Source organism: Natrix helvetica (genome assembly GCF_964273705.1).
Source record: "Natrix helvetica genome assembly, chromosome: 3".
Lineage (NCBI taxonomy): Eukaryota > Metazoa > Chordata > Lepidosauria > Squamata > Natricidae > Natrix > Natrix helvetica.
Window position 1 is genome coordinate 57,604,993 of NC_138549.1, and position 24,089 is coordinate 57,629,081.

The 24,089-nt window shown below is 43.9% G+C and overlaps 1 protein-coding gene across 2 annotated transcripts in view; it reads right to left on the reverse strand.

The window, feature by feature from the left end:
* ALDH9A1 (aldehyde dehydrogenase 9 family member A1) overlaps positions 1 to 24,089 on the reverse strand; it is a 146,502-nt gene that overhangs the window by 119,755 nt on the left and 2,658 nt on the right. The window lies entirely within an intron of this gene.

Genomic DNA, 24,089 nt, shown 5'->3' on the forward strand with positions numbered 1-24,089 from the left:
AGATCATCCACCAACGCGACCAATGTCGTCTCCGTGCTGTGGCCAGGCCGGAAACCGGACTGGCGCGGGTTCAGATAATCAGTTTCCTCCAGGTGGCGTGGAAACTGTTGTGCCACCACACTCTATACAACCTTCGCCAGAAAGCAAAGGTTGGAGACGGGACGGTAGTTGGCTAACACAGCTGGGTCCAGGGAAGGCTTCTTGAGTAGGGGCCTCACCACCGCCTCTTTCAGGACGGCCGGCAAGAACCCCTCACTCAAAGAAGCGTTAACTAACTCCTGGAGCCAGCCTTGTGTGACCTCCCAGGATGCCAGTACAAGCCAGGAGGGACACGGGTCCAGTAAACATGTGGTGGCTCGCAGTCGCCTACGCAGCCTGTCCATATCGTCGGAAGTAACAGAGTCAAACTCCTCCCAGAGTGGAGCCTCAAGACCCACCTCCGACGTCCCCTCTAGACCGCTAGTAGAGACCAACTCGCTTCGAATCTGAGCGATTTTGTCCTGCAGATACTCCCCAAATTCCTCTGCTCTACCCTGCAAAGGGGCTTCCCGCGGCCTCTGTTGAAGGAGGGAGCGGGTTACCCCAAACAGGGCGGCAGGGCGGTTATCTGCGGATGCAATAAGGGTGGCACAATACTGACGCTTGGCCACTCTAAACGCCACAAGGTAAATCCGTAAATGGGCTCTCACCTGTGATCGGTCAGATTCAGAGCGTGACGATCTCCATCTGCTCTCTAGGCGTCTCTTGCGGCGCTTCATCACCCTCAGCTCCTCGGTAAACCAAGGGGCCTGGGTGGTTCGCTGCCGCAAGAGAGGCCGCAAAGGCGCAACCTGGTCCAAGGCCCTGGTGGCCGCACTGTTCCATGCAGCCACTAGGTCCTCCATCCGGGTGCGGGTCAGGGCTACAGGAAATGGTCCAAGCTCCGTCTGGAACCTATCAGGTTCCATCAGGCGTCTGGGGCGGAACCATCTTGGATATTCCGGTTCCGCCTCCCCGCGATGGGGAGTAGCGGCTGGGAAGTCGAGCCGGAGAAGTGAGTGGTCTGACCATGACAGGGGTGTAATAACTAAATCCCCTACTCCCAGATCACTCCTCCACCGGCCAGAGACAAAGATAAGATCCAGTGTGTGACCTCCCTCGTGTGTGGGGCCCTGAATTACCTGGGTCAGGTCCATGGCTGTCATGGAAGCCATGAACTCCCGAGCTACCTCGGATGTCTCCCCTACCGATGGCAAGTTAAAGTCCCCCATGACCAACAGCCTGGGGGTCTCAACTGCCATCTCGTAATGTATTTAGAGCCCAGCTTTTTAGCCTGCTGCAAAAATTTTAGAAACTTTGTGGAAAGGTAAACTTTGTCTCCCACTTTATAAGGTTCAGGTTCTACTTGTTTCTTGTCCTCTTGTGCTTTATAGGCAGCCTTGGCTTCATCCAAGGCTCTGCAGACAACTGGCCAAATGGTTTGCAAATGTTTCAAGGAGGCAGTTTCTGGTTCATGTGAGGGTAACTCAGGCATGGCATTAAATTCTTGCCCCGTGGCCACTCTGAATGGGGTAAAACCTGTGCTAGTATGAACTGCATTATTACAGGCCACTTCTGGAAAGGAAATAGCTTGGTCCAGTTATCCTACTGATACTTAATAAAACAATGCAGGTACTGTTCCAGAACTGAGTTTGTTCGTTCCGTGGCCCTGTTGTTGTTGTTGTTTTTTACACATGATGACTAGACCTAAGTCTCTGTTTGGTTCTGAGTAGGTCCAAAAAGGCTTTCCAGAACTTGGATGTGAATTGGATCCCTCTGTCTGAAATAATACATCATGGGGCATGTAAGCAGTATATGTGGACCAAAAAAAGCTTGGCCATAGGGATCCTTTGGCATGGGATGAAGTACCGTATTTTTCGCCCTATAAGACGCTCCGGAATATAAGACGCACGCAATTTTAAAGGAGGAAAATCTAGAAAAAAAAGATTTTGGGGCTCAATTGCCACTCAATTTTGGGCTCAATTGTGGTCATAAGTTTTCTTTCTTTGTTTGTTTCTTTCATCTCTCTCTCCCACTTTTTTTTCTTTTTTCATTTTTTCTGCCTTTCTTTCTCTTTCTCTCTTTCTGTTTCTCTGTCTGTCTGTCTGTCTGTCTCTCTGTGTGTAGCTCTTTGTCTCTCTCTCCCTCCCCCCTCTCTGTCTCTCTCTGTCATTTTTTCTGTGTGTCTGTCTGTCTGTCGCTGTATCTGTCTCTCTCTCTCCTCCCTCCTCCATCTGTCACTCTGTATGTGTGTGTCTGTCTGTCTCTCACTCTCCCTCCCTCTCTCTCTCTCTCTGTTTCTCTCACCTCCCTTCCTCTCTGTCTGTCACTCTGCGTGTATGTGTGTGTGTGTGTGTCTGTCTGTCACTCACTCAATCACTCACTCTCTGTGTGTGTGTGTCTCTCTCTCTGTGTGTGTCTCTGTCTGTCTGTCCCTCTCTCTGTCCCAACTGGAGAACAACCTTTTCTGTCCCCTTACCAGCCGATCCGGGAAGATGAGGAACGCGAGGGGGATCCCCCCCCCGCGGATGGGCTCCGAACCAGCGGAGCCTCGTCCTTCTTTTTAAGCTGACAGCTATCAGAGAGAAGAAGGCAGCGCAGCTTGTGCGGCAGCCAAAGATCGCCTGCTTAAAGATCGCCTGCTTAAAAAGAAGGACGAGGCTCCGCTGGTTCGGAGCCCATCCGCGGGGGGGGGAGGGATCCCCCTCGCGTTCCTCATCTTCCCGGATGGGCTGGTAAGGGGACAGAAAAGGTTCTTCTCCAGTTGGGACGGAGAGAGGGACAGACAGACAGAGACACACACACAGAGAGAGAGACACACACACACACAGAGTGAGTGATTGATTGAGTGACAGACACGCACACACACACACATATACACACAGAGTGACAGACAGAGAGGAAGGGAGGAGAGAGAAACACAGAGAGAGAGAGGGAGGGAGGGAGAGTGAGAGACAGACAGACACACAAGCAAGGCAGCCCCCCCCCAGAAGAAGGAACAGGAGAGGAGTTCGCGCCAAACGCCTCTGCAGATGATCTTGAAAACCTGCGAGGTTGCTTTCGGAGGGGAAAGACGGGCAGCTGTGCAAAGACTTGTTTTAAAGCTGCAGGCTCCAAGGCTGCAGGTGCCCAGGGAGGGCGGCAGGGGCAAATGCTGCCGCCTGCCCCCTCCCAAAGCAACATCGCAGGTTTTCAAGATAGTTCGGACAGGTGTTTTTTAAAAAGAAAACCCTGAAAAAGCCGCAAGATCTGGAGAGAGATCCGGCCAGCCCGAGAAGACATTTCTGAGAAGAGATCTCGCCATTTTTTGCATCGGGGCATGCTGCAAGGGGGGGGGGGGAGTGAAGACCTTTTTCAGCTGGCGCAAAGGACTTCCCCGGACTTGCTTTAGTGAGTACGGGCCCGCACCTCCACCGCCACCAATCCGGAAAAAGTCTTTGCTCCCTCTCTCTTGCAGCAAGCCCCGATGCAAAAAAACGCCAAGGACTTGCGAGTGAGTGACAGGGGCGGGGTTCTGGGTTCATTGACCAACCAGCAGAAACCCACCACTGTCCAGGTGGCTACATTCGGCCTATAAGGCGCACCCAGATTTTCACCCTCTTTTTTGGAGTAAAAAAGTGCGTCTTATAGGGCGAAAAATACGGTAAATCTGCTTTGAGAAAAACTCTGTGACAACCAGGATCACTGTGTTTCCAGAACTCTCAGGTAATTCTACAATGAAATCCATGGAGATCTGTCTCAATGGTGCTGAAGGGTCAGCCACTGACTTCAGTAGACTGGGGTTTTTCCCCTGTCTGTGCTTTGCGGCAGCACAAATGGGACAGCTTGCTACATAACTTTCTATATTTTTTTAAAATGAGAGCCACCAGAATTGCCATTGTAGTAAATTGCCATTTTTACAAAACCAAAATGACCAGCTAATTTGGAGTTGTGACAAGCTTGCATAGCTTTCAGCCTTTCCCTAGCTGGGACATACATGTTATTCCCCACCCAAGCTAACCCACTTTTATTATGCAAGTATGTCTGTGGGCACTAAATTACTAATCTGTTTCCAAGGCCTTTTTGAATTCTGTGGTAGTGGCACCTAAGGTGGAGGGGTCGTTCTTTGTCAGAGTGTGTGTGATAACCTTAGCCACTAATTGACACTGTTGTATTGCAGTAGTCTGGACAAGGCATCTGCCAAAAAGTTTTTTCCTCCTGGTAAATACTTCAAAGTGAAATTAAAGTGTTGGAAGTACTGTGCCCATTGGACCTATTTTGGGGACATTTTCCATGGGATTTTGGGGACATTTTCCAAGTTCTTGTGGTCGGTTCATACTTGGAAAGGTATTTTGCTTCCTTCTAAGAAATGTCTCCACGTTAGGAGTGCCCACCTGACTGCAAAAGCCTCTTTTTCCCATATTGCCCCTCTCTGTTCAGTTTCAGTTAAATTTCCTAGAGGTGTATGGACATGGTTATAATTTGTCTACTTGCAGTAAAACTGCACCGACTGCTACATCACTGGCATCAGTCTGGATTACAAATGGTTTTTCTGGGTCTGGGTGTTTTAACACAGGTTTGGCTGAAAAGAGTCTTTCCAGTTTCTCAAATGTCGCTTGGCAGTCCATAGTCCACTTCAGTGGTTGGCTAGGTTTTAGTTTATCTACCCCCTTGGTTTTTAACAGATCAGTAATCGGAAACCGCAAAAGGGGGGATAAATTGCCGATAAAAGTTAGGAAACCCCAAGAAGCTCGGCAATTGCTTGCAAGTGCGGGGGGGGGGGGGTTCCCAGTCAAGGACGGCTCTAACCTTGGCAGGGTCTATTTCCACTCCTTGGTGAGATATTTGGTACCCTAGGTAATCTACTTTATATTGGTGAAATTCATGTTTGGAGAGTTTGGCAAATAACTTAGCTGCCTTGGTTTCTTCAAGAACTCCCGCACCAATTTAATATGTTGAATCAGTATAAAACAATGTATCATCAAGATAAACCAAAACTCCCTACACAAGTGCTCATGCAGCACCTCATTAACCAGCTGCATGAAAACGGCAGGAGCCTCATGGAGCCCAAATGGTAAAACCTTGAACTTAAAACATCCCAACAAACAATTAAACACTATTTTCCATTCATCTCCCTCCCAGGTCCAGATCTGGCAATAAGCCACTCTTAAGTCTAGTTGGAAAAAAAATTCCCCTTTGCCAGATGGGCCAGCATGTCCTTCATTAGGGGTAGGGGTGAAATGCTACTGGTTTGGGCTGGTTTGCCCGAACTGGTAGTAAAAAATGCTTTAAAAAAGTTAAAAAAAAAGGTTACGACAATCATGCGACACAGCTGATTGCAACAGCTGATCACCAGAACTTTAAAAAAAAACTTTTTAAAGCATTTTTTTTACTACCGGTTTGAGTTAATAGGTAGTAAAAAATGCTTTTATGATTTACATTCGATAGAAAGCAGAAAAATCCTGTTTTCAAGTGAATCTAAATCACACGGCACAGCTGTTCCCTTCCTTGCTGTTCTACTTACCTTTGCACACTCAGAAAAGGCTTCTTTGTTCCTGCGGTGCACAACGAACCAGTAGCAGACTGCAGAGCATTTCACTCCTGGGTAGGGGATAATTTCCTCGCAAATAGCGTTTAAATTTCTATAATACACACATAAGCATAACGAGCCACACTTCTCCCAAAACAGGACTGCGGCGGTCATCTTGGGTCTTGCCTGTTCAATGAACCCACGTTCGAGGATTTTGTCTATAAATTGCCGCAGTTCATCCAGTTCCCATGGAGTCATAGTGTAAAGTTTTGGCTTAAGATAGTTTGGCCTCTGGTAAAATCTCAGTTCACCCTTGGATTCCACTTCTTTAACCAGGTTAGTCCCAGAACTAGGGACCAGTCCATCCCCGATGTCACAATGAAAGCAATAGTTTTGGAGTGATTTGCCATCGATAGTTTGAATGGTTCAGTGGCAAATGTGGCTGGGGTGCCCCCCACAATGGACCCATCAAGTTGAGACTGGGGTTCTAAGTGGCCTTAGTTGAATGCCCAGTTCCCCGCTAGAGTCGGTCTTATTAGCTTTTCATGCACCCCAAATCCAGCATTAATGGAATTAACAGTTGTATATGGGTTGTAAGGGGCTTGACAACCCCACTTACCACAGGGTCTTCGTAGTCGCTCTTTGACTGATCGAATTCCTCCACCGGAGAGGTTGGACTTTTCTTGCACCATAATTGATTTCAGCTTGAACTCAACAACCGCATGGGGCAGTGTCTCTGGAACTCAGTAGTTTCCCTCTGACCTGCTTCTCTCCCATCTGGATGGACATCCCCACACAGCACTCGGCTACGCAATGGCCTTCCTTCCTGCAATTGAAGCAGGCGGCAGAGCTTGGTGGGGCAGAGTGAGGCTTGGTTCCCTTCCAGTGGGGATCTCTTCCAGGAGTGGCTTGCGCAGTACTTGTTTCAAATTTGGTCGATTTCAGCTTCCTCAGCCAAGGCCCACCAGCTGTGCAGGTGGACTGGAACTCCATGGGCAATGCAGACGTTGTACTGGCCAATCTACCTGTCAAGTTAGGTCACAAAACTCTTCAATGTACTTGGCGACTGGACGGCGCTCCTGTCTGACATGCCTTATGCGATCTCTAGCCTTGCAGTCAGCTAGGGTGTCCTCAAATCCTTGTCTCAGGGCTGTCATGAAGCGGTTGAAGTTGTGGAGCTCTGGTGCATCTGCATTACGGAGGCTCACCATCCAACGTGCAGCTGATCCTTCTAGAGCTAGTGTGACAACCCTGATTTTGGCCCCTTCTGTAGGGAGGTCCCTCCCATGCTCCTGCATATAGGTCACTACGTGTATGAGGAAAAATCCCAGTTGCTGGGGATTCCTATCAAATTTGACACCAAGAGGGAGCGCATTCCATTTTAAGGGTGGAAGCCTCCTTCAGTTGAGTCGTAGGCTTTGCTTTGCATTGAGATGTCTCCAGGGCGGATCTTCGATGGTGGCAATAGGTTCGCCAGTAGCTCCTGCGATTTCAGTAGATGCCCCTGGGATTGGGGATTGCCTTCGTTCATTGGTAGCCTCCTTTTACACTCCTACCTCGCCCACAACACAAACCAGGGCACCCTGGATCCGCATGTCATGGATGGTCTCCCTCATGAGGTTCATGGCTTCGCTCAGGAGTTGGTTGGACCGGTCTGGGGCTTCTTCCAGTTCGACGTCATCATAGAGGTCTTCCATCTCCTGCTTCCAGCTGGATTGGCGGCTCCCAGAGGTGATGGTGACATCCTTGGTCCAGCCGCACAAGCCTTCCTTCTTCTCCATGCCAATGGACCACCTTGGCTTAGCAGAGGTGTTTGAGGCACTGTTCTCCTCGATCCAGGCATTGAGGGCCTCCTCTGCTTTGGTTTTTTTTTTGGGGGGGTGTTCTTCTCCAGCATTTAGCCTCTTCGTGGTCACTGCCCTGGGCAGCATGGTGTGCACGGTCCCCACAACAGGCCCGTTACCTCTCCGGGTTGACCAGTTTTCAGTTCCTGACTCCAATCTTCCCAAGAAAGCAGGACTATTAAAACTGAACTTGTTCCAAAAGGAGTTTTTATTTAAAGGCTTGTAATAGCAAGAGGTCTAGGCAAAAATTAAATTTTCCCACTTAAAAAACAGCAATTTAAAGCAGTACAAACAAAACCCCTCCCACTGTACAGCACAGCAATGCAGGAAACAGAAGCAGAAACTTTATATAGATATCCTTCCAACCCTCCCCCCTCCCCACAGAATGCCAATGTCCCAATGGAACCTGACATATTCTAACTCCTCATCCAAGTTATGTATAAATATGTTAAATAGCAGACCTAAGAATGTGTTTTGTGTAGCAGAACCAGTGACATGCAGTCAGGGGAGGCAGGGGAGGCAGAGCCTCACCGCTCTCATCATGAAAATAAAAAAAAATACTCCGGGAAGCCGCGAAAGTGGCTGGGAGAGGCACGCGGCTTGGTTTAGCCTCCCTGGACATCGCAGCAGCAGCCCCAAGTGCGCCGATCTCGCCATTTTTTGCATCAGGCGAGCCTGGGATCCTTGCAAGGGGAATGGGACCACATGTGCAGGAGGCTCCTCAGCGCCAGCCTCAGATCAGCGCAACTGCGGTCCCCTTCATGTTGGCTCAGGAAGGAGGGGAATGGGACCACGTGTGCAGGGGAAGGGGACCGCGGCTCACGCTGATCTGAGGCTGGCGCTGAGGAGCCTCCTGCGCACGTGATCCCATTCCCCTTGCAAGGATCCCGGGCTTGCCTGATGCAAAAAATGCCTAGGTAACATCATCAGTGCTAGAAGGGAGTGGTGGGGGGAGGAGGAGAAAGGAGAAGTTTCTCTTCTCAGTAATGTCTTCTCAGTGGAACTGTGGCAGCCTGCCTGTCCCTTTCTGACATTTCTGAGAAGAGAAACTTCTCTGGTCGGGCTGCGCCTGTGCGATTGGAGCAACCACGCGGTTTGATGACGTCACCAGCCTCACCAGCCATAAACCTCACCGCACGTCACTGAGCAGAACTAAACAATTATTTGTACATAATGTAGTGTTGATAAAATATTTCACATTTACAACAGAAGCTATCTTTCATTATTTTAAACAAAAGACCTTTATCAGTGATGGCGAACCTTTTCGGCACTGAGTGTCAAAAAGGGGGCATGCGTACGGCGGAAAATGGAAGACCATCTCTTCCAGTTTCCGGCACAGCCACACGCACAAAGGCCAGCTGATTATTGTGTATGCATGCATGCCAGAAACCCATAAGAGGAATGGGAGATGCCACGCATGCCAGGTGACATGGCTCTGCATGCCATTTCGGGTACGCATGCCATAGGTTTGCCATCACGGACCTATATTATCCAGGTGCATATTAGGCTATGTTGGCATTTGAGTGGCATACCACAGGTCACGCTCAATATAGATACCTTTGGGAAAACAAAGAATAAACCTGAGAAAAATATTAATTTCAGTTTATTTTCATTTCAATATACTTATAATTAAATGCCATATTTTTCGGAGTATAACCACCACTAAAAGTGGGTGAAAGTTTCGGTGCGTCTTATAGACCGAATATGGTTTTGGCCTCCCGAACCATCCGCATGCCACGTTTTTGCCGTCCCCGGCCCCCAGAAGCACTCTGCAGTGCTCCACACATCCCATTTTCACCAAAAACAGGCCTGCGTTTGGCCTCCCGAACCATCCGCATGCCACGTTTTTGCCCTCCCCGGACCCCAGAAGCACTCTGGCAGGCCAAAAACGGGCGTGGTTTTGGAAAAAAGGAATGTGCAAAGGGTTCAGGAGGCCAAAAAACGGGCCTGTTTTTGGCCTCTAAAGGTCTTCTGGGAGCTGGGGAGGGCAAAAATGAAACGCACAGAGGCCAAAAACTTTTTTTTTCTTGTTTTCCTCCTCTCAGTTTAGGTGCATCTTATAGTCTGGTGCATTTTATAAGCCCCCCAAAATACAGTATACTATATAGCTCTTTAAATGTATATTTATTATCTTTCTTTTGATTACAGGAAGGTAATAATTAGCTAAAAAGCATCTAATTGGGACTGGAAACTGTGGTTAAGCAACAAGGCCATAAATTAAAAAAAAATGTTACCACAGTTTAGCCACAGCAGTTCCAGCAGTCCCACTTGATGAGGGCTGCACAAATCATTAAGTAAGGACTTCATGCAACTTGCAACTTCCCACTGGTCCCCCTATTGATTGGGGGAATCTGAAAGGGAACTTTGGAAAACATGATCATGTGTCCATAGCATACTACAACATCCTATCATAAGATCACATGACCATGGGGGTGTTGCAATGGCCTTAAATATAAGGACTAGTCCTAATTACCACTCAATGCCATCATAATTTTGAATGGTCGCTGAATGAGTGGTTGCTAAACAAGGACCTCCTGTACATTAAAAATAGCAATTTGGAAATGAGTTTTGATAATTCCTCAGTGTCAAAGAGTTAAGAGTGTTAAGATTTGAGAGGTCACTGAGGTCCTAGGCTTGGTAAATAAATGAATTAAAATAACTTTAGGTATTTGGCAGGTGATTCATATTTGTGGTCATTACTACACTCTACATTAACATGGGACTATAGCAAAGCCTTTTCTGTTTTATTGATAGCATGCTGAATGATGGAAAAAAGTGCAAAGAGTACTGATTGCATTGTGCAATAGTATTTTCTAAAATGAAAAATCGCTACCACTTTGTAATCCAAAACTAATTTCAAAATATGTGTCTAAATAAAAATTCCTCCTGTATTATTTGTACTGGCATCAACATTGCTATAATAATAATAATAATAATAATAATAATAATAATAATAATAATAATAATAATAATAATAATAATAATAATAATTTCTAGACCGCCCCCTCTCCTCGGAATGTATAGCAGAAGGCCCAGTTATTTTTTTTCAGTTTCTATGGTGAAAAAATATTTTTGATACAGAAATTATTTTCTAAAAACTAGGGTTTTTAGAGGGTATGGCTTGAATCTCAGCAACAGGGATTCTCCGGAGGGCTCTCTGAAGAACCGTCAGATTCCTGCTGTATGGGGGGAGGAGTTACCTTTAACCACACCATAGCTGTCCTGGAGACACCGTGAAGGGGGGGCGCAAGTGGGTGTGATTGGGGAACCCGCAACTCCTCTAAAATGCCTCCATTTGCCCCTGGACCCAAAGCAGGAAAGGTAGCCAACGCTGACTACCGCAGCTGGAAGGCCAGACAAAGCACAGGAAGCAGCGTGGATAGTGTCTGGGTGAGATAATAAGAGTGCTTGAAAGTGCAACATTCCTGTAAATTAACTTTTTAACCTCTGGTTAAAGCTTTTTAAAGAGAGAGTAGCAGAAGAAAGGGGGGGAGTGGACGTTACAAAGCTCTCCTTCCCTTGGCCAGCAGCAAACGGACAGAGCCATTAGATAGAAGAAAGGAAGTGATAGATCTTGAGAACTGCTTAAGGATGTTAGAAAGAGAATCAGAAGCCCTTAGTGTTCTAACTTTCACTCTATGCCTATGATTTTCTTGGTAACTTGGTAACTTTTGAGAATCTCTGAGATTTGCTTTTGAAGCCAGGAACTTAAAAGAAAATATGTTGAATTAATTGTCTGCATTGCTGTCTAGTAGCAAACAGTACCCAGTAAAAGCTGCCTAAGAAGAGTTGACCTTGAAACATTGTGGATAAAAGTCCTCTAGAAGAAAGAAATAAGACCAGCTGTGTAAACATTCCCTTCCCTTCCCTTGCTACATTATAATGGGCTGTTGAGAATGGCTTCCTGATAGTCCATGCTTCTCCCATTTTCCTACCAAGGGGGGGAGGGGGGGTTGGATAACCCAGACAACTCATACTAAAGGTTCCTTATTTTTTCTCTGTTCATTTGCTTACTTTGGGTCATTTTTTAACCTATCCAATTTTTATATTTGTATCTCTTTTTTTTTTACCTCTTGCAATGAGGTGTGGATTGCCATTGTGGAATTAATTTTGTTGTTTCTTCTCTTCTCATTTTGGAGGGGGGGGGAGTGAGTGCCTTTTGACCAATAATTTTTTTATGTGTTTATTTTTTCCCCTTGTTTCCTATTTTTTTTCCTTTTGTTACTTCATGTGGCCATTATAAAGCAAATGGATTAAGGTAGCAAGAACCTGAAGAGAAGAACAGGGGTCGGTTTATTGGAGGCTGGTGCTTGGGCTGGTATGGGCGATTCCAGGATTACAATTAATCTAGTAATCTAGTCTTTGGATTACAAAATTTGATTACAATTTAAATACAACAATGTCAGATCCAAATACCAAGCTGAAGAAAATAACATCATATGCGTCTGCAACAGCCACCCCACCCGGTTCAGTGACACAGAAACCAGCAGGCACAGGAACACAAGACAGAGCTATTTTGGAGCTGAAAAGTATGTTGCAAGACATACATGCGGATAGCAAAGTGGAAGACGAATTGAAAGAAGTAAAAAAAATGATGGGGAAAAAGGAGCAGAGACTGCAGAAGGTGGAAGAAAAGGCAGAGATAACAGAGAAAAAAGTGGAGGAGATGGATTATAGGCTGACAGCAATTGTTAAAAAACAGGAAGGAGCCAATGTATTATGGGAGATGGAAAGATCCGAATTCTATCTAAGACTCCAGAACATAGAAGAGGAGAAAGGAGATAATTTAGCAGAGAAAATTGCAGAAATTCTCTCAGCGGCTACAAAATGAGTAAGGAATATATCCTAGGCGGAATTGATGAGACTTTTAGAGTATATACAAGATATGCAATGAGAAACAACTTGCCCAGAGAGATACATGTAAGATTTGTTTAAAAAACTCTAAAAAATGAAATATTGCAAGCAGCAAGAAATACCACAATAAAATACAAATCTAGAGAGATAGTGGTACTAAAGCAAGTTCCAAGGAAGGTCAGAGAAATAAGAGAGGAATACCACTTTTTGATTAAGAATCTGATCAAAAAAGGGGTGAGTTTTGATGGCTTGTTCCAGAAGGGATTTTGGTAAACTGGCACAAACAAGACTAGATACACTAGAGAAAGCAGAATTATTTTATGAACAACATATAGCAGCACAGGAGGGAATGCTGGTAAGAGAAGAGGAAGGAGCTAAATGCCAGGAAGCTATGGGGAAAGCTAAAAAAAAAGGAAGAGAAAGCACTAAGAGAAGGAGCAAGGGCCAAAGAGACAAACGAACAAAGGGAGCTAAGAACAATTAGATAAACTTAATCTATAAACCAACGACATGGAGGAAGAAATAAAAGTAATCTCCATTAATATAAATGGATTAAATTCGGCAACAAAAAGAAGACCATTCAACAAATTAGAGAAATTGAAATTGGACATTATATGCTTACAGGAAGTACGTATTAGAAAGCAACACAGAAAAGTTTTGGAACAGGCAAAACCTGGTAATTTATATACAACCCTGGCTGACCAAAGCAAAAAGGGAATAGCACTATATATTAGAAAGACAATACAATCAAATAAAATTTTTGAAGATGGGGAGGGGAGAATACTCATGGTGGAAATAATGATGAACATGAGAAAGATATTATTAGTGGCAATATACGCTTCAAATGACAAACAAGAAGAATTCTTTGGGAGGGCGGGGCTGACGTCGCCACATGACATGCAATCTTGGAGCTCCAGGATTGCTGTTGATATCTCTGCTGCTGGATGGTCCTTTGGGACCTAAACTGTCCCATAGAGACGGTGTTAGAGAAGGGCATGTCTTGCTGATCTCAGGGACATCGCAAAGTCCCTGATTGATCCAGGAGCAGCTCCATTTTCTGGCGAAAGAGAAGCAGCCATTGAAGCTGCAGAAGTTTGGGACAGTCCCTGAACAGAAGAAAAGCAGGGAAAGAGAGTGTGTCAAAATGGTGAGATAAAGTTTACTATTAGAGAATACCCAAAAAGACTTATAGAGTAAAATTAAAATTGAAGACAGAAGAGAGTAAGTGGCGAAGGAAGCGTGTATGAAACTTAATGTGTTATCTTTTTTTAATTTTGCTTTTTTTTCAATGGATGGAACTTTACAAATGCCTCTTACTTTTTAAATTGGACTTGTTTCTTTTTTTCCTCTTCTTCTATTTTTCCTCTTTTTTCATATTTGTGGATTATGATTTTCTTTCTCTTCTTTTTACAACACACGGTTGGATTTTTTGCTTTTAAGCACTTTTTTTTCTTAAAGAGAAAAAAGAACTTAAAGAGAGGGGTAGAGGCAGAGAAAAAAGAAGCAACACTGCCATCTAGAGGCTTGAGGCTTGGAAACATTGTCCTTTTTTATTTTCTTTGAACATCAATACTTCAAGACTCTTGATTGTGTTTATTGAAAGGGATAGTGGAAAGAGTATGGATTGTTTATGCAGGTGCTCTTCTGGAGTACTATCAATAGCTGGACTGAAGTGAAGAGAAAACCTTGACTTGAAAGATTATAGTGAACTTGTTTGAAACTTAACAAAAAAGCTTTGGATGTTTTAGTGGTAGTGTTTATAACTGGAAGAATGGCGCAACAAGAAGAAGAAAAATTAACATTGCAAATGATTATATTTGAAATTCAAAAAGTACAAATAAGTACAAAAAACATTGAAAAGAAGATGGAGAACATAGAACAAAAAACAGAAAAAATAGAGGGACGAGTTGAGAATATTTATAAAACGATGATGAAATTTGAGAATAGAGTTCAAAAAATTGAAGAAAAATATGAACAAAGTGATAAGAAAATTGTTGATATTGACAGCAAATCGAGTGTGGTTGGAAACGACAGGAGTGGAATGTTGAAAGAAGAGATTAATGAACTGGAACCCCATCTCAAACCTCAAAACATGGAAGAAGAAAAGGCGGGGTGGGAAATTTGGCAGAAGCAATGAGATAAAGTCTGGTAGAAGCACCGGTGATAACCAAAGGGAAGCAGGTGGACGGTTTCGAGTCTTTACAAGATACGCAAGGAACAACAAGGTGCCAAGAGAAGTGTACATAAGACTTATCAAGAAAACAATTAGAATAGAAATACCACAAATGGCAAGAGATATCGGACTGCACTACTACTGGAAGGATACAGAACGAAGAAAGGAAATGTTAGAATAAAAATTAAGTTAAATTTAGAGTATTATGTATAAAGTAATAATAGTTATAGCTAAATAAATGATTAATAATGATAATAATGCATATATACACACTAGATTGATAATATGAAATTTTATATAAATTGCAAGTGAGGACTATGGAGAGGATGTTTAAAAGCTTTGTTATAAAAGATAAATAATTCTACATAGAATAGAATATAAAGATGTAATACTATTGGATAATTTCAAGATGTAAACACCATAATATAAATTTATCTTAAACTTAGAATATTTTACATAAAAAGGATGTAGGTGTGTTTATATCTGTAGGATTTATGTTTGTCTAAAAATAAAAACTTTTTTATAATTAAAAAAAATTCTTTGGGAAACTGCACAAAAAAATAAATATGACTATAAAGATATATGTTTATTAGGAGACTTTAATGCAATTGTAAATCTACAAGGATGAACCAGAAGCTGAGAAAAATCCTACCCAAAATATTTTTCACGATGGTGGAATAATTAAATTTGCAAGATGTTTGGAGAATAAGACACCCAAAAGAAAGACAATATACATTCTACTCAAATAGACATTTATCGTGGTCAAGAATTGATATTATGTGGTTGTCAACAGAGCTAACGCTCAAAACAATTAAGATAGACATAGATATAAGCACATGGGCAGATCATAATCCAATAACAATGACTTGGAAGGGACAGAGGAAAAAGGGGAGATGGACTTTAAATTCAAGAATATTGAAAGAAAAACTTTTCCAGCAATATATGGAAAAAGAATTGACATATTTCATCCAGAAAAATAGAAAGGAAGACACATCATTACAGAACGTATGGGACACTTGCAAAGCATATATCAGAGCCTTGTAATAACATACTTAGGGAAAAAGAATAGACAGAACAGACAAACTCAAAAGAAGTTGGAATCAGAGTACAAAAGTCTGGAGTCGGAGCTGCAGAAAAACCCACAAAATAAAAAAGTAAAAAATATAATAGAATTGCAAAAACATAAACTGAACCTGATAGAAAATGAGGACTTGGCAAATAAAATAAAATCGGCAAAACAAAACTTCTTTGAAAACACAAATAAACCAGGACGTTGACTGGCTTACAAGATGAAAAAGGAAAGAAAAAAGGCTGATGTCAATTGGTGGATGAAGAAGGGAATATACAACATTTAAATGAAAAAAAGAGAACAATAATTGAGAACTTCTACAATAAGTTGTATCAGCATGAGTTCCAGAAGGAAAAATAAGACAATATTTAGAGAAAACTAGAATAACCAAAACCCCAGAACAAATTAAGAAGGCACTGGAAGAAAGAATTACAATGATGGAGGTAACAGAAGGCATCAAAAGGCAAAAGAAAGGGAAAACACCAGGACCAGATGGATTACCAGCAGAACTGTACTAAACACTACAAGAAGTATTAAGCAATGTAATGTCGGAACTATTCAATTACTTATTAAGAGGGGCAAAAATGCCAGAAACGTGGACGGAGGCATATATAACACTTATACTAAAAGAAGAGTCAGATCCACAACAAGTAAAGAACTACAGACCTATTTCACTATTAAATGTGGATTATAATTTTTTTGCATCAATAATGGCAGAAATAATGAAGAGACTTTTAAATGAATTTACACACATAGACCAAAATGGATTTTTTCCCAAGAGACAGATCAGAGACAATATGACAATATTGAATACGCTAGAGTACTATGAAGCCCACACAGAAAAGCAAATGGCGTTGTTGTTTCTGGACGCTCAAAAGGCCTTTGATAATGTGAACTGGCAATTTATGATAATGCAACTTCAAATGATGGGATTTCGTGATGGATTTATAAATATGATTAAAACGATATATAATAACCAATCAGCAAATGTAATGGTAAATGGTGATATGACAGGAAAGATAGCGATTACGAAGGGAACTAGGCAAGGATGCCCACTATCACCATTATTATTTATACTGACAGAGATTTTGAATGGGAGGGCAAGGAAGGCTTGGGATTCCGGGGGAGACATTAAGCCATTCCACTGGGGGGTTCACCATCTCTACTGTTTGTGGGAGAGGCAGATATGGTGGGGGCCGAGGGCCAAATGATGTTCGGAGGACGCGGGTTTGTTGTTTAAGAGCGATCGCGCGTTCCGACCCTCATCGCCCTTCTCGCACCCCCGGGTGCTCGGGATTACAGGACCCTGGTCTCTGGCTGGTGTCGCTTAACGCCAGGTCCGTGGTATATAAGGCTCCCCTCATTTACGACCTCATACAAGAGGGTAGAGCGGGCCTGGCGTGCATTACGGAGACCTGGTTGGGCCATGAGGGGTGTGTGCCCCTTAGCGAACTATGCCCACCAGGCTTCCGAGCGTTTCACCAGCTGAGAGCCCAGGGCATAGGCGGGGTGGTAGTGGCGGTGGTTATCTGGGAAAGTCTCAGACCTCAGGAGGTCACTGTGCCTCAGATAGGCGGGTGTGAGTCCCTCTTTGTGAAGTGGGGCCTTGGAGCTCAGGTGGGCCTTTTTGTTACATACCTGTCTCCCTGCTACGTTTCATCGGCCCTGCCGGAGCTGCTATATGTATCAGCTGGATTGGCGGTTGATTTCCCCAGGCTCATGGTCCTGGGGGATTTCAATCTGCCATCCATTGGCGAGACATCCGAGTCAGCTCGGGAGTTCATGGCTTCCATGACAGCTATGGACCTAACTCACGTTAATTCAAGACCCCACCCATAATGGGGGACACACGCTCGACCTGATTTTTGTCTCTGGGCAGTGGATGAATGATCTAGATTTAGGGGATATTTCTATTCAACCCTTGTCATGGTCTGATCATTTCCTCATCAGGCTTGACTTCCATACCGCTACCCCTCGCAGCAGGGAGGCGGAACAACTAGATGGTTCCGCCCCAGGCACCTGATAGACCCCGAAAGGTTCCTGATGGAGCTTGGGACTTTTCCTGAATCCCTTGCTCACAACTCGACCGAAGCCCTAGTGGAAGCCTGGGATAGGGCTGCCGCTGGGGCTTTGGATCGTGTTGTGCCTTTGCGGGCTCTGACCCGGTGTCGATCCCGGATGGCTCCCTGGTTTACCGAAAAGCTCCGGGAGATGAAACGCCGGAAAAGACGCCTAGAGAGTGGCTGGAGGGCCAGCCGGTCCGAATCTGATCGAACACTAGTAAGAATTCATATTAAATCCTACTTAGTGGCGATAGAAGCGGCAAAACGGCAACATTTTTCTGCTCTTATCGCGTCCGCAGATAACCACCCAGCCGCCCTGTTTAGGGTGACCCGCTCCTTACTCAACCAAGGAACTGGGGAAGACCCCTTGCCGGGTAGGGCTGAATAATTTGGACAGTATCTGCAGGATAAAATTGCTCAGATCCGGACAGGCTTGGACTCTGACTTGGTAGATTCGGACGAGCCGACGGGGATGAATCTTGAGGAGACAATCTGGGATGGGTTTGACCCTGTGACCCCCGAAGGCATGGACAGGATTATGGGGAGACTCAGTGCTGCCTCTTGTGTGCTGGACCCGTGACCCTCTTGGTTAGTTTTGGCTTCCCGGGAGGTGACACGAGGCTGGCTCCAGGCGATTACCAATGCTTCATTGAGAGAGGGGTTCTTTCCCACCGCCTTGAAGGAGGCGGTGGTGAGGCCCCTCCTTAAGAAGCCTTCCCTGGACCCAGCTTCTTTAGCCAACTATAGTCCGGTCTCCAACCTTCGCTTTGTAGCAAAGGTTGTCGAGAGTGTGGTAGCACGTCAGCTTCCCCAGTACCTGGATGAAGCTGTCTACCTGGATCCGTTTCAGTCGGGTTTCAGGCCTGGGTACAGCACGGAGACGGCATTGGTCGCGTTGGTCGATGATCTCTGGCGGGCCCGGGACAGGAGCTGTTCCTCTGTCCTGGTCCTATTAGACCTCTCGGCGGCTTTCGATACCATCGACCATGGTATCCTACTGCGACGACTTGGGGGGTTGGGAGTGGGGGGCACCGTTTTACGGTGGTTCTCCTCCTACCTGTCGGATCGGTCGCAGTTTGTGTTGACTGGAGGGCAGAGATCGACCCCCAGGCGCGTCACTTGTGGGGTGCCCCAGGGGTCGGTTCTCTCACCCCTCCTGTTCAACAAATATATGAAACCGCTGGGTGAGATCATCTGTGGTTTTGGGGTACGGTATCATCAATATACTGATGATACCCAACTTTTCATCTCTACCCCAAACCACCCAAACGATGCCCTCGACATGATGTCCCGATGCCTGGAGGCTGTGCGGATCTGGATGGGGAGGAACAGGCTCAAACTCAATCCCTCCAAGACTGAGTGGCTGTGGTTTCCGTCATCCCGATTTGTACATCTTATTCCATCTTTGATGATAGGGGGAGAAATTTTAGCCCCCTCAGAGAAGGCTCGCAATCTGGGAGTCCTCCTGGATACGCAGCTTAGTTTAGAAGAACACCTGACGGCCGTGACCAGGGGGGCCTTTTACCAGGTGTGCCTGGGTACGTCAGTTGTGCCCCTTCCTGGATTGGGATGCTCTGTGCACAGTCACTCATGCCCTCGGTCCTTTCTCGCCTGGACTACTGCAATGCTCTCTACATGGGGCTGCCCTTGAAGAGCACCTGGAGGCTTCAGCTGGTCCAGAATGCGGCCGCACGGGTTGTCATGGGGGTACCTAGGTGGTCCCATGTTACACCCCTTTTAGGCGGCCTGCACTGGTTGCCGGTTGTTTTCCGGGTGCGATTCAAGGTATTAATTATGACCTTTAAAGCGCTCCATGGCTTAGGCCCAGGGTACCTGCGAGACCACCTACTGCCACCAGTAGCCTCCCACCGTCCAGTATGATCCCACAGAGTTGGCCTCCTCAGGGTGCCGTCGGCTAGGCAGTGTCGGCTGGTGACCCCCAGGGGGAGAGCCTTCTCTGTGGGAACGCCTTCCCTCTGGAATGAGGTGCCCCCGGAGTTTCGCATAATCCCCGACCTCCGGTCCTTCCGATGCGCCCTAAAAAGTTGGCTTTTCCAGCAAGCCGGCCTGGCCTGTTAATTTTAACTTATTTAAAATGTATTGTTTTTTTAAAAAATTCGGTTTGTTTTTTTGGATATGGATTTAATCTTTTTTAACTTTTGGGATGTGTGTTTTTTAATGTTGTACGCCGCCCTGAGTCCTTTTGGAGAAGGGCGGCATATAAATCCAAATAAACCAAGCCAAACCAATAGAGAAATATGGCAAAATAAAGAGGTAAAAGGTATGAGGGTTAAGAAAGAAGAGTATAAATTACAAGCGTTTGCAGATGATTTGGTGTTTATTATGGAGAATCCAATAGAAACAGGGTCAAAACTAGTTAAAATAATAGAAGAATATGGAGAAGTAGCGGGCTTGAAGATTAATAAAGATAAAACAAAAATTCCTGTGAAAAATATGACAGAAAAACAGAAAAGAGAGTTGGCAGGGAAACTGGACATAGGGGTGGTGAAAAAAGTGAAATATTTGGGTATTAAATTGACATCAAGGAGTGTAACACTAAAGGAGGATAACTATTATAAGGTGAGAAAACAAATAGAAATAGATTTGGAAAGATGGAAAAACCTACAATTGTCATTGATGGGAAGAATAGCCGTAGTAAAGATGAACATATTACCAAGATTGCTATACCTATTCCAAACAATACCAATAAAACTAGCGAAAAAATTCTTTGAAAGTATGAATAAAATAGTGGGGAAATATATAAGGCAGGGGAAAAAAGCAAAACTTAATATAAAAATGTTGCAAGATGCAAGGATTTGAGGTAGATTTGGATTACCAAACTGGGAATTTTACTATCAAGCAGCAGGACTAGCGCATGAAAGAATGGATTTTATTGAGAAATACAAGATTATTGACATTGGAGGGTCATGATTTGCAACTGGGTTGCCATGCTTTTTGTGGTATGATAAAAGTAGGGCACATGGCTATTTTCAAAGACATTATATAAGGAATGGATTATTAACAATATGGGAAATAGTGAAAGGGAAACTTTATTTAGAAATACCAGTGTGGCTTTCAACAATGGAAGCATTGACACATCCAAATATTACCAGTATGAAAAATATTATTAGATACAAAGGTATCTTAACCAAAAGAGGGGAACTAAAACAAAAACAAGAATTAGAAAAATGAAGGATTGATATAGGATGGTTTTCACAATTGCAAATACAATCAAGATATGAAAAAGATAAAAGAGAGTATGGTTTTAACTTAGGAAGTTCAGAGTTGGATAAGATACTTATGGGAACGGAAGAAAGAATAATCAAGGAACTATATAGCTACCTATTAAGAACTATGCTAGAAGAAGAAGTGGTTAAAGACACAATGTTAACTTGGGCAAAGAATTTTGGCCATACGATTGAACTAGAAAAGTGGCAACAACTATGAGAAAGGAATTATAAATTAACCATGTCAACAGCTTACAAAGAAAACTTATACAAAATGTTTTACAGATGGCACATGTCACCGGGAAAACTAGCAAAGATGTTTAAAGACAAGTCAGTGAAATGTTGGAAATGTCAACAAGCAATAGGTTCATACTATCATATGTGGTGGACATGTGCAGAAGCAAGGAAATATTGGACTAAAATAAGAATATGGTTAAAATGTTACAAGAAGAAATAGAATTTAGACCAGAGATATTTCTATTAAGTATTATCCCAGAGAAATTCAAGGAAGATGATACTTATTTGATTATACATGTAATTACAGCAGCAAGAATTGTATTTGCCCAAAATTGGAAATTAAATAAGCTACCAACAGACGAAGAGATAATAAAAAAGATATTAGATTGTGCAGAGATGAATAGGTTGACAATGAAAATAAAGGATAAAGAGAAATCAGAGTACTTCAAGACATGGGGAAGATTTTATGATTGGCTAGAGGAAGCAAGCTAGAAAAGAAAATAGGGAGAAGATAAAGTACCCAGCCAATGCACTATTAAATGGAAAAGGGGGGGGGGAAGGGAAAACAAAAAAGAAATATTAAATATATAAGTATATATTCAAGAGCGAGATATAAAGGAGAGGGAAACATAACTAGGGTAGACTGGCGAAAGTACGGGAATAAGAAATGATACTAAATTATATTTGGGTTGGCGGAAATACCATCCCAAGGAAACATAATCTGAGATTTGAAATATACACCAACAACAATAGAAAAAGAAAGGGAGAGAGGAGGAGAGAAAGAAAGGAAGACGGGGGAAAGAAGAAAGCGATAAAGAGAGGAGGATGGAAGGAAGAGAAGGAGAGAGGATAGGAGGGGGAAGAGGAAGCAGTAGGAGAAAGGTTAGGGAAGAAGAAAGGAGGAGAGGAGGAAGGAAGAAACTAGAGCAGGGAGGGAGGGAAAAAAGAAAGGGAAAATTAAGTTGATATTACAAAAGGAGGAAGGGATGGCAAATAAAGCAACCCAAACTGTACATTATAACCTATTAAATGGAATAATAAATGTATAAGAATGATAAATGTAAAGAAGAATAACAATTATGTGAATGTATACTTAAAATGGTATGTAAGAGAATAAAAAAATAAAAAATTCTTTGAAAAAAAAGAAATTGTTTTCTAAAAAACAATCACGATCTAAAAGTGTATTCCTATATAAACATACATTTTGTATCAATTACTTTACTTATAGATATTGAATAAGAATCATCAAAAAAATTCTTCTATCAGCAGATTAATAAATCCTGCCATAAAAAAGCATCAATAAAAATATTCAAAAAACCTTCTGCTTCCGGGACCGAATGGCGACGGACGTGTAGTCCGCCGATTGCTCCCTTGGCGGGCTCCGAAAGGAGCACAGGAGACTCGAACAAAGGGTCTCCTGCCGAAAGGCGGCTTGCTGGGATCCCCCGCAGTGGCGGCAGCCGGTGGGGGTGTTTCTCCCAGCTTCGCCTAGGCGCCAGGGAGCAGTGGGGGGGCGAGCCTCTTCGCCGGACGGCCCTGGGAGGTTTCAGATCAAAGGAGAAGGGTGGCTGAAGGCGCGAATCCCACCTGGTGCTCTTTGTTTACTTTGAAAGAAAGCTACAGATGTGCGTGAGTTGGTGTGCTCTGGCTTTTGAAATGGAAATTAGAGGGGGGTGGTTCCTCTATTACCCCCCCCTCGGAATAAGCGGCATTTAAAGGGACTCTCTCGGAGAGAGAGAATAATGACTGATTAGTTACTTGGACAGTGAATGAGAATGGCTTTTTACAATTGCCAGAAATGATTCTAAAGCTGACCTTCGCCTTTAAAAAAAAAGGAAAGAAAAACTTTTTGTGACTTCTCTCCCTGCGGAAGGGAGGGCCAAGATGGCGCCCGCCCTCCTTCGTCTACATATGAATGAAACTTGTCCTTTGAAACTGCTCCCAAAGAGAAAGTAAAGAAAAGTGGATTGTTTGCTGCACTCTCTCAAAGGGAAGCTGGGACCCCTCTGTATGTGGCTCTTCTGAGCTTTGATTATTGGAATTACTTCTTGGACTATCTCTCTATTGGAATTGTGGGTTTCCCTGCTTTTATTTGCCTTTTGAGGCCAGCTCCGCTGTGGAATCCCCGGACACCATTTTCCCTGGAAAGGATTTGCATCTCTGAACCTAATCAATGGCTGCAAGAAAACCACCGACTGGCAAGGCGCACTCAGCTCCTTCATCTGCTGCCCCGAACCCCACAATGCAACAGTCTAAGATCACCTCATTGTTGCAGAAAGGAGGGGCTGGAGAGGACACAAAGGAACTATCTGTTACGGAAATGTTTAAAGAACTTATGAAGGGGCAGAATGAAATGAGGAAAGAAATGGCAGAGGTTAAAGAAGAGCTCAGAGACGTTAAAGAACATATTGCTGGGAATAAGCAGAGAATTATGGTGTTGGAGGAGAGAGCGGCGGAGATGGGGGAGGAGCTTAAAACAACACGCAAGGGAAACGCAGATGTAGAAAATTTTCTGACAAAAATAGAATTTGAAAGAATGTCCTTTTTTCTTAGATTCCAGAACCTGCCAGAGGAAGAAAACGAAGATCTTAAAGAGATTATGAGCACAATTTTAGCAGATTATATTAAGGGAGATAAGAAACAATTATGGTAGGATATGGATCTAGCATATAGGATAAACTCAGCATATGCCAGAAGTCACAACGTTCCCAGAGAGGTACATGTTAAATTTGTCAGGAGATCCACAAGGGATGAGGTGCTTGCAACCCAAAGGGAGAGACCATTGAAATACAAAGAGGAACAGGTCACCATTCTCAAACAGATCCAAAAAAAAAAAAAAAAGAGAGAGAGAGAGGAGGAAATATTCCTCCTTATCAAAAAAATTATACAACATGGGGGTCTGGTTTAAGTGGCTGTTACCAGAGGGGATGATGGTCTTCTGGGAGGGAAATAGGATTACAATTAATACAATTCAAGAGGCGGAAGCCTTTATTAAAAAGAATCTTTCCCCCCCCAGAGGAGGAATTTAGTGGGAGTAGGGAAAAGGACAGCAAGACACAAGATAAGGAGGGGGGGCGTTGAGGCCCCTCCGAGGG